Source organism: Dermacentor silvarum, chromosome 9, assembly GCF_013339745.2.
Source record: "Dermacentor silvarum isolate Dsil-2018 chromosome 9, BIME_Dsil_1.4, whole genome shotgun sequence".
Classification (NCBI taxonomy): domain Eukaryota; kingdom Metazoa; phylum Arthropoda; class Arachnida; order Ixodida; family Ixodidae; genus Dermacentor; species Dermacentor silvarum.
Genome location: NC_051162.1, coordinates 150,443,829 through 150,454,341, shown reverse-complemented (window position 1 = coordinate 150,454,341; position 10,513 = coordinate 150,443,829).

Here is a 10,513-nt window from a genome sequence, read left to right as displayed (position 1 = left end):
TAATACAACGCGCAAGACAAAGCACGTAACTGAATCGTCACCGAGTCAAATCAGCGCGTACAGCGCGTCGTAATTGCAGCCTCCGCGATCAACTTCAGAAACATTTTCAGAGCTAATTGCGGAGGCCATGCTCCGCTGTGCTGAGTACGGTGAACGCCACCTAGGTGGCGTTGGTAGTGGTTCTTGATGCCAGCGTCCCTTAGAATGCTGGCATCGAGGCGTCGTAGTGCTGAGACCACCGAAGCGTTCACTGTCGGTGCGCGTTACTGTCATAATGCAGTACTTCTCTTTTCTGCTCGTAGGCGGCGGCACCGCCCCGAGCAAGAGCGCGGGTACACGGAGGAGTGTTAGATATATAAGGCGCGTCTGTGTAGCTCTCTGCAAATGCGTTTGTGGCGCAATGGGTTAAACGCTCGGCGATCTATCGTCGCGGACCGAGAGGTCGTGGGTTCGATTTCCAAATTTTGCATGTTTGTGGAACTTTTTCTTCTGGTTTCTTTCTTTGTATTATGTCCTATGACGTATTTCCGTGACGGAAATACGTCAGTGAAGTCTTGGTGGACCCCGGCATAAAACACTTTCGTGTTAAAAAAAGAAGTGTGGGTGTAGGCCAGTTGGTGATTCATGACTTGGAAAGTTACCGCAAAAAATACACGAGACGAAGAAAGAAAGAGACAACACGAAGCGGTACTGACAGCTGTTAATTTATTGAAACGAACGCTGAGCTTATGTAGATCAGACAAACTTGTGCACCCGAAAAGCAACGAAAAAAAAAAAGAATGAATCAAAGAGCGACCTTCAACAGGGGCGCTATGCAAATGCTAAGATACAAGCTGAAAGACCACTGAGGCACCTAACACGTATGTATCGCGTGGAAAGAAACAAAATGTTCCTTCTCAGTAACAGCAGCTGACGGGCAAACTAACACAATCACCATCCTTAAATCGTCTCATGGCCACTGCCTTTACAATCTCTCTTTCCAGGAGCATGAGCGAGGTACACGAAAATGAAAAACAGACGGAAGAGCGCGGGAATTTAAATACAAGGAAAAAGAGTAGGTACGAAAAATGCTGTCCTGACAAGCCTTCTTATATGCATGGTTGGAACATATGTCCATTGAGGCACAGATATTCATTTTCAGTCTGTGTACATAGTTATTATTTATGCGTATTGATTATACGGCCCAGGCGGAGCTGGCATGGAGACGATGTGGTCGACGAATGTTCTCTGGTGGTCGTGGCTGAGAGTAGCACAGCGGATGGGTTGTTGCACTGCTTCATGTCACGATGTACGCGAAGGAGGCAGACACGCTTGCTCGAGATGACGCGTGATTGCGTCATCAACGCTGTTGTGCCCGTAGTCCTGTGAGTAGCATTTTTCAACGCACGCCAACGTGCGTGTGATCGTCTCCACAGAAGCCCAATATAAATTGCATATTATTCTCATATGGCACGTGATTATATTTAAGAAAACTGCGCATTTCGATGGTAGTAGCATGGACAAATAGGTGCAAGCGAAAAAATAATATCGCGAGAAGTTTAATATCTACTAGGATACATATAGTTTTGTATATGGACCTGTTCCTAATAATTGTTTGAGCCGCCGAACTAATAATACAAACACGCCACTGGTGCCGCGGAAACTATATGCAACAAAATAGCGAAAGAAATAACGCATGAAATTATGCGGATCCTACATCATGTGAAATCGGCGTTATGTGAAGAATATTGGTGACTACACTGTATAAAACTACTACTTTTTCAAACCGCGTTTATCGTATGGACTTACATTGCCAAAAAAAGATTTCGTCATCCTGTATTATTGTTCCGTCCTTTATATTAACATTTTGGTGTTTTTGGGCCTGTCTTCAGCATGAACGTGTTTATCGCATATACATAGGATGTGTTAAAGGGAAACTGAGACATCCACCCAAATGTAGCAATTTGCTACAATAGAAACCCAACCGGGTTCCTCGAAAGAAAAGCATCGCAGTTGAAGACAAATTCGTCCTGGTCCGGGACTCGAACCCGGGACCACCGCCTTTCCGGGGCAGCCGCTCTACCATCTGAGCTAACCAGGCGGCTAGCAGAGGCAGGGCGAAGTCGAATTTGTCGACAACTCGAAGCAAAGACAAGTGTATGACGTAATAGTTCAGCGGAAATCCGCTAGGTGAAGATAAGTAATTAAAGGGAAACTGAGACATCCACCAAAATGTAGCAATTTGCTACAATGGAAACCCAACCGGGTTCCTCGAAAGAAAAGCCTCGCAGTTGAAGAAAAATTCGTCCTGGTCCGGGAGTCGAACCCGGGACCACCGCCTTTCCGGGGCAGCCGCTCTACCATCTGAGCTAACCAGGCGGCTAGCAGATGGCAGGGCGAAGTCGAATTTGTCGACAACTCGAAGCAAAGGCAAGTGTATGACGTAATAGTTCAGCGGAAATCCGCTAGGTGGAGATAAGTAATTAAAGGGATACTGAGACATCCACCCAAATGTAGCAATTTGCTACAATGGAAACCCAACCGGGTTCCTCGAAAGAAAAGCTTCGCAGTTGAAGAAAAATTTGTCCTGGTCCGGGTATCGAACCCGGGAACACCGCCTTTCCGGGGCAGCCGCTCTACCATCTGAGCTAAGCAGGCGGCTAGCAGATGGCAGGGCGAAGTCGAATTTGTCGACAACTCGAAGCAAAGGCAAGTGTATGACGTAATAGTTCAGCGGAAATCCGCTAGGTGGAGATAAGTAATTAAAGGGAAACTGAGACATCCACCCAAATGTAGCAATTTGCTACAATGGAATCTTCAACTGCGAGGCTTTCTTTCGAGGAACCCGGTTGGGTTTCCATTTTAGCAAATTGTTTGACAATTTTCAATTTATTCACACATGCTCAGAGCATGGCCTCGAGATGCCACAAAACGACGCAAGCAAAGCACACCTCCTGACCAAAGTGAAGATCCCGAGTAATGCATTGGTCAGTCAGCGGCTAAGCAAGAGAGGAATGTAAGAAGCAATGGTATGAATAGCCTAATATAAGCATGATATCATTTCAACTAAATAGGAAACCAGACGAAAGACATATCACAGAGATGCAATTGGATGATATGCCGAAAATATTGTAGAGAATGGGGTTTCGGACCGGCTAGTTTATGAAAAACATCCACAGGAACCCATAAATATATGGACGAGTATAATAAACAAGACAATACACTCATTGGAATAGTAAGACTAGGAAAATATAGATATGCAAATAATTAACAGGAAACGCGATGACACGAGGAAGTACATCCGTGATTCTACTGAACGCTTGGCAGTAAAACTAAGAAGAGCACTGGATGTTCAACCTGGATCAAAAAGTAGTTTTTTGTTTACTGAGAAACATTTCTACATGCTTGAGCCACATTTAGGAAGAGAGGATACCTAATGTCCTAATATACACTGAGGTACTCTATTTATTTTTGTTTAAGAAATTATCAAAATATTTTATTTCATTTATTTTTATATTGTCATCAATTGGTGAAATTTCCAATATTGCTCGACGCTGAGCAGAAATTTGCGAACTAACCGTAAGTCTTACCGGAAAAAATTTGCGTAGCTTGCACTAGTGACGCAAGGCTAAACAAACAGCGGAGCTGATCGGCCACGTAGTTGGGCTAGGCTAAGCGCTACCAAGTCATCCCCAGCATTTTCCGGAATTTATTGATTATTGATCGATTGTCGATTAGCTGTTCATTGGCTATCGCAAGGTATTGACCACTTCTTGGGCTAGGCCAAGCACTACCAAGTCGTTCCGAGCATTTTCCGGAATTTATTGATTAATGATCGATTATTGAATAGCGATTGATTGAGTATCGATTGGCTATCGCGAGGTACTGGCCACGTATTTGGTCTAGGCCACGGATCTAGGCTAAGCACAACCAAGTCATCGAGCATTTTCCGGAATTATTTGATTATTGATTGATTATCGATTAGCTATTGATTGGCTATCGGAGGTTTTGCGCCGTGCACTCGACGGACCATCCTCGAGCTTAAATACCTTCGCTAGTTCACAGGGGTAGGTGCCATAGCGCTTGGACCCTTTCTGCACACAACCGCCAGGATCGGCCCACATTTTATGCTCGCGCGTTATGGACTGACGGTCGTCTTAAACAACTCCGCCTGTTAAAAAACTGAGAAATAGTTTGTGTGTAACCTTTTTGGCAACCTTAGAAAAAAGGTGGTCAAACATAAATTGGTCTACAATTGCTAACGTCTTCTTTCTTTCGACTTATAAAAGACCTAAGCGTGTGCTATGTTTCGGTTGTCTGGGAAGAACCTAGCAACTGGCCTCTTGTTAAAATTATGTCAGTGGGCTTAGGACACATCATTTCTCATCATGTTTAGCTTCCTCCTCGTTATGGGGCTACGCAAATAAAAACCTTGCCCACAACAGCGCTGTCTTCCTCCAACCACACGGCAACTCAAGCCCCTCGGAAACCAGCTGATACAGCAAGCAATGCAAACTGTAGTGCTGGCCGGCTCTACATGATGATTGATAGCCCAGCTCGAAAGGCATAAGAATATGTATGAAAAAAGGAGGTGCCTTGTGTGGTCTACATTTTGTACTCGTTTATTTGTTTCGGACTCCTTTATCGATTATACAGTACAAAGCTGCCATTCACAACTTAGTGCCAGTGAACCCAATTCTCGATTGCGTAAAAAAATGTCACAGTTTCGCCCCAAGGGCGAAGCAATGAATGCGATAGCAACACAGCAATGTCATACGAAGTAAGGTGAGCGGCTTTGCTAGCAATATGAATTGTAGTAAACATGAGCTGATTAAGTAAGCAGGTGTGCTGCGGCGTAAGTAGACCGACATGAAGAGAGACTCGATGACCACGAGAAGGCGCGTGTGAAACGGTGGTGTTGATGAGAAGCGCTTCCCGTGGGCAGCGCGTGCGAAGGGACACACCTTGTAGCGCTGCACTGCCGATCCGGGCAGCATTGCATGTGTAGCGTGCGTTGGAAAATGTCGCCCGACTAGTACTAACTGAATGAACAAGCGTGGTGTGAGCGCGCACAAACAAACACGAATAGATCACACTGAATGACATGCAGACAACGACTGTCAAAACTCTGGTAGCAAGCATACGCCGCAGCAACGGGCGAATGTACGTGCGGTCTATCGCTTCAACGGAAACTGAGCGGCGAATGCACGGCGCATAAAGGTCAGAGCCGTGTGGAGATAAGAGACGGTGCGGACGAGCGACGCGCGCGGTTGTTGGCAGAGTAGTAGTGCGCCCCCCCGCTCCCCGCCCGCTCCTTCCGGCGCTGGCTTCCTGCTTCCTTGCTTGCGCGTGGGAGATGAGTGCGTTCGCTCTCCGTGATAGCGCGCGTCCCCGCACGCTTCCGCTCGGGCATATGGCGCGCGGCGAAGATTTTATCTATACGGAACCTCACGGCGACGACGACGGCGACGGCGACAATGACGGCGACGGCGACAACGACGGCGACGCCGACGGCAGAAATCCGGTTGAAGTGTCCATATAATTGCTATCGCAATAAAAGACATCACGGCATGCTATCTGTCTATACACTGCAAATACTGGACTGCAGCAATATAGGCCTCAGCCATTCCTTTGGCTCTAAACTCACTTCGACAACAGTCGTCTCCCATAGTCAAGACTGGCACCTTATTGGTTTGTTTTCGTAGCCGGCTTCTTCCTCAAATACATGCTCTTAGCCCCATCAAAGAACAGGACAAGATCCTAGTGGTTATAGGGCACTTTGTTTAGGGGTAAAAGTGCGGTCATATTTGAAAAAAAAAATTTTGGTATGGTATTCGGAAGGTGATGAAAATTTTGTAATAGTACAGAAATTATCATGTGGCTTACCTAAGTTCTTGCTTTTTGTTCTTTGTGATGTATGCAACCTCCTTTCTGTATCAGATCATGCGTAATGAAGAATACGTACTACGTACGTGGGCAGACTTTAGGCCTCTGTGACTTCTTCCTTCTTCTGTATAAGTATGCTTTATTTATTTAGTTGAAATGAATAGCTCATTGCCGTTGGTAACCCTGGCGCCTACTGTAAACTTTCTTCTGAAGCTGAAGCGAAATTTGAAATATAAGTCTTAGTCCGTTGCTGTTTTTTTACTGCTAATATGACGCAAACAGAATATGCATATCAGCAACATTAAAATAGAGCAACCATCATTCCAAATGGTTGTACCAAGAAATATTACTCACCTTTTCCTGAGAATGCTCATACGTGAAGTTTTGTGAAACTCTGAAGCGTGCAGCGTAAACAGTGAGGACAGGGAAACGTCTTGAACATTTCCTTTACTTTCATTTAAAGGCGCAGTTCTTGAAAAGGCGTAATCATTTATTAAATCAATTTTGCCCGCTTAGTCGAAGTTTTGGAAAATTCACACCTTTTGCTGCACTCGTTGAAGCTTGCGAAACCACTGCTCTCCTCCGGGTTCACAATGATGCGTGATCGAATTCAAGTGAAACCAGTCATTCGTCCAAGGACTGAGTTGCAGACCCCAGAAGCACATGCATATTGCCGAGGGAAAACAAGAATTACCGACTAATATTGTTCTTGCCTTCATCTTACGTATGGGCGGTAATAGTGCACATCAACAGCCAGTGGTCGTCAGAGCCGTGAGCTGTCAGCAGGCATTTTAGAGCACTAATTCACAATAATCTGACCAAGCAACGAAATGACTAGAATTTGCTTCTTGATAAACAGCTGCCTTGTAGGCTATTCAGTTTCCCCAGGTTTACTAGGTCAAGTCCTGAGGTTGCATTGCTGTTCGTTATGCTCGGCTGGAAGGCAACGTCACGGGCCCTTGATGAAGACAGGCATCATCAGGAGAAACAGCAGTGGTAAACTTAATGAGCGAGAGTGAAGAGAATTTATTTATAGAAAATTATACATATTGGCCTCACCTACAGTTTGCTCTTACCTGCTACACTGAACTAGGTAAGATAGATGGCGTAAAGAGAGAGAGAGAGAATGATTTAATGAAAGGCAGGGAGGTTAACCAGGACTGAGCCCGGTTGGCTACCCTACACTGGGGGAAGGAAAAAGGGGAAAGAGAGATTAAGAGAAGAATACAAAGTCCGCTGTGGATATCGCCCACGTAGGAACAGATCTTTGTTCTATATAATTTATGATCAATCAGTCCGGATCATAGACGGTCACTCAGTCCTGTAGTTTTCAAAAATCGCAGCAGCGCTTTTGTGGCCTTTTTCAGCTGTGATATTCGAGGCCATGGTCCCAACATCTTTCTCAAGGTGAACGGGCTTCTATCTAGAATATTGAGAACGTTGCAGAGGTCATGTCTTTCGTTTTGAAAAGATGGTCAGTAGCATAGTAGGTGTTCTATAGTCTCATCTACACCGCAGGCATTACACTCGGCGCTATCAGTCATTCCAATCAAACACGTGTAAGCATGGGTGAATGCAACACCCAAGCGTAAGCGGCACAGCATTGTTTCCTCATTTCGCGGAAATCCAGGCAACAGCCGCAGCTGCATAGATAGGTCAAGAGAATGCAACCGATGCTTGGTGAATTCAGTTTTATGCCACTTCTCCAATGTCCTACTGTGCGCTAGCTTGCTTAGGTGTTGGGCTGCGTCAGTCCTCGATACAATGTGACAATGGTTATGACGAGGAGGTACTGTATATAAGAGTTCATTACGTCTCGGCATGTCTAAAGTCTTGTGTCTGGTCCGGAGTTTCAGAAAGTATAACCTGCTCGAATAACCACAGCTGCTGCCCTTCAGCTGATGAGGAATAAGGAAAACAAACTCAACAAATAGCGGTCTCTTATTGATGTCTGCTATTGAAGAGGCGAGTTTCTGATATACAAACCTAATGGGATTTCTAATCAAAGTATCGTCCATTTCATACTTTATACACATCAAGTAGTAGAACAGGGCTATCTGGCCCAGGCGATTTAAAGAAAGAAGGCTGTGCTGTGTCTAAAAACATGAACTCCTTGGGTGCCAATGTCTTCACGCATAACACTTTTTACTTCATCAAATGAACTGCCGAAGGTCGGCTTTCACGGAAGTGTGGACTGGAACACTTTCCGCATTCACCGCGCACGTAGATGACTGATGGTTGGTCCTACTTGCATTGCTAGCAATAGCAATGCAGACAGCACGTTCTTATCCATGATAGAATTTTCGCCTTCCCGCCGTGTTCTGAAGTGCTGTCGGTTCGGCACAACGCAAGCTCACCCTCAACCTGGGTAGCGCTGCAGGGCACCGCAGCGGAGATAAGGCGAGACGGTGGGCGCGTATAGAGAGAGGGGGGAAGAAGAGAGAGAAATATTTCATATTTGATGTAATTAGCAAAATTACCGTAGTTCTCACACTTTCCAGCGGCAGCCGGTCTGTTGGCATGTCAGTCTGCCGAGTCCCGCCAACTTAGGTCACAATACCACTTGGTTGTACATGGTCTTGTGGTCAGAGCTTCGCGCTGCTGTGATGAGAGAACCGGGTTTGAAACCAATGATCGGGTCAACTTGGGCAACGGGTATGCGACATTTCGTATGGGCCGCTCATCAGGTAAGCCGATTCACGCCAACCTGCGTTACTGTGTGCCTGCCACTACTACTCGTTCACCTGCACTTGGATGAATCGGTCTGTGAAACTAGGTATATATGTGCCGAACGCCACAGTACACTGCACCTCTCTGGGAGGAATTTGTGTCAATGGGCATGACTCGTTCTTTAATGAACATTTTTTACTCGAAACTACGGTCACTGGATATATGCCGCTCTTCGTATGTGCCAGTATCGGCCACAAGACCGCTTTTCGAAATGCCCGTTTCACGCCAACCTGATAAACTGGGCATGTCCGCCCTTCAATAGTCTTTTACGCCAATCAGGATCGCTAGCTATGCGTAACAAGGTACATGTCGCTCTCCAATGAAAATCTTTGACGCCGACTTGAGTCAAAGGTAATGTGCCATTGCTTATGTGTTGATGTTGAATAACGAAAGATAATATAAATTTATCCGGTGGTGGGCGGAATCGAACACGTGTCATCAATATTTATGTCAGGTATTCACACACGCACCACGCGATGACTTCGCCTTGGCGACGCTTGATGGAGCCGGGCTTCCAGAAGGAAGTGCGAAAGAGAATCCCGACTGAACACGCGCCTTATACATGGTGCGTCTCGGCAGTTGCAATACGGTGGGCCGATGCATTGCAACCGTGCCAATCCCAGTAACGTCGACATTCATTGTGAAATGGGTTCTGCCAGGTGATTGTCGTATGAGTGCTCCTTGCTGGCGTTTGAGTTGAGGGTCTAAGTATGGGAATTATGTGTGGCTGGGAATTATGTGGCGTACCTAATTATGTGGAAACATAGGTGGGCAAAGCCTCAAGCATGATTTTTCGACGATATAACTACAGTAAGGAAGGACTAGACACAGGCAGAAGTGTGAAGAGTGTGACTGTAATTCCGAAAACGTTAGGCACCCATTATTATGCTCCTTCATAATTGTAAACATGCGCCAGCAAAGAGCAGGCCAATATTTATCTCAAAACAAAAACCAGTTGATCATATCTTATTACAACAGAACAATTGTTCTGACTATCAAGGAAACTGGTCCTTCAGTGATATTTTTGTTTTCTGCGCACTGAAAGTTTGCTTCAACACTCCTCGCACGTGACAAATCAAGAAACAAAAGGAAGGTACAGAAAAAAAAGTCACAGGCCTGCACGGCACACGCAGCGCAGTCACAGTGTAAGCAGGTGGAGTGGCTCAAGAGTAGCTCCAATTTCGGCACCACGCACAACAAGGTCTTCGCGGCAAAGTCTCTTCACCTCGTTTTGACGACAGCGATCTGAACTTTCCGCCCGGCGTCAACGGCGAGCTGCGGCTTCTAATGCTCTCTGCACAGCAGTCTGCTAAGCCCGATGATGCCTGGTTATAGCCGCGCACGTAGCTCTAGGATTCGCTTCTTCACCAGCGGTTCGTACCTTGCGATACGCCATAACGTGTACCATAGAGAGATATCCAGAATACGTGGCGCATGTATCATATGGAGATCACGTTGATTGCGCGCCTCGTCTGAATCGCATCTCGTCGTCTGCGCCTGCGCACGCTGCGTTTGCAGGCACCATAATCAGCTGGCGCCACCATACTGCGAAGGCTGGGGATCACGTTGATTTGCGCCTCGTCTGAATTGCATCTCGTCGTCTGCGCATGTGCACGCTGCGTTTTCAGGCGCCTTAACTAGATGGCACCACCATACTGCCGAAATCTCGGGTCGTCTGCGCCTGCGCGCCTGCCTAGGAGGCGTTTATAGGGTATTTGCCCGCTGCCTCATACCAAGCGCTTGCGTGGCGCCAGTGGTGAAGCATCCGACTCCCGCGCAGCGGGCCTTGCTTCGATCCCGGCGGCGAGCGGCCACTTTATTTCGCATTTCCAGCGATAGTGGTTACGGTCACCAGTGGTGGCAGCAGACACCATCGCGAACAAAACGGCTATTGTAATGAGCCCATAAGAGCTTGCGC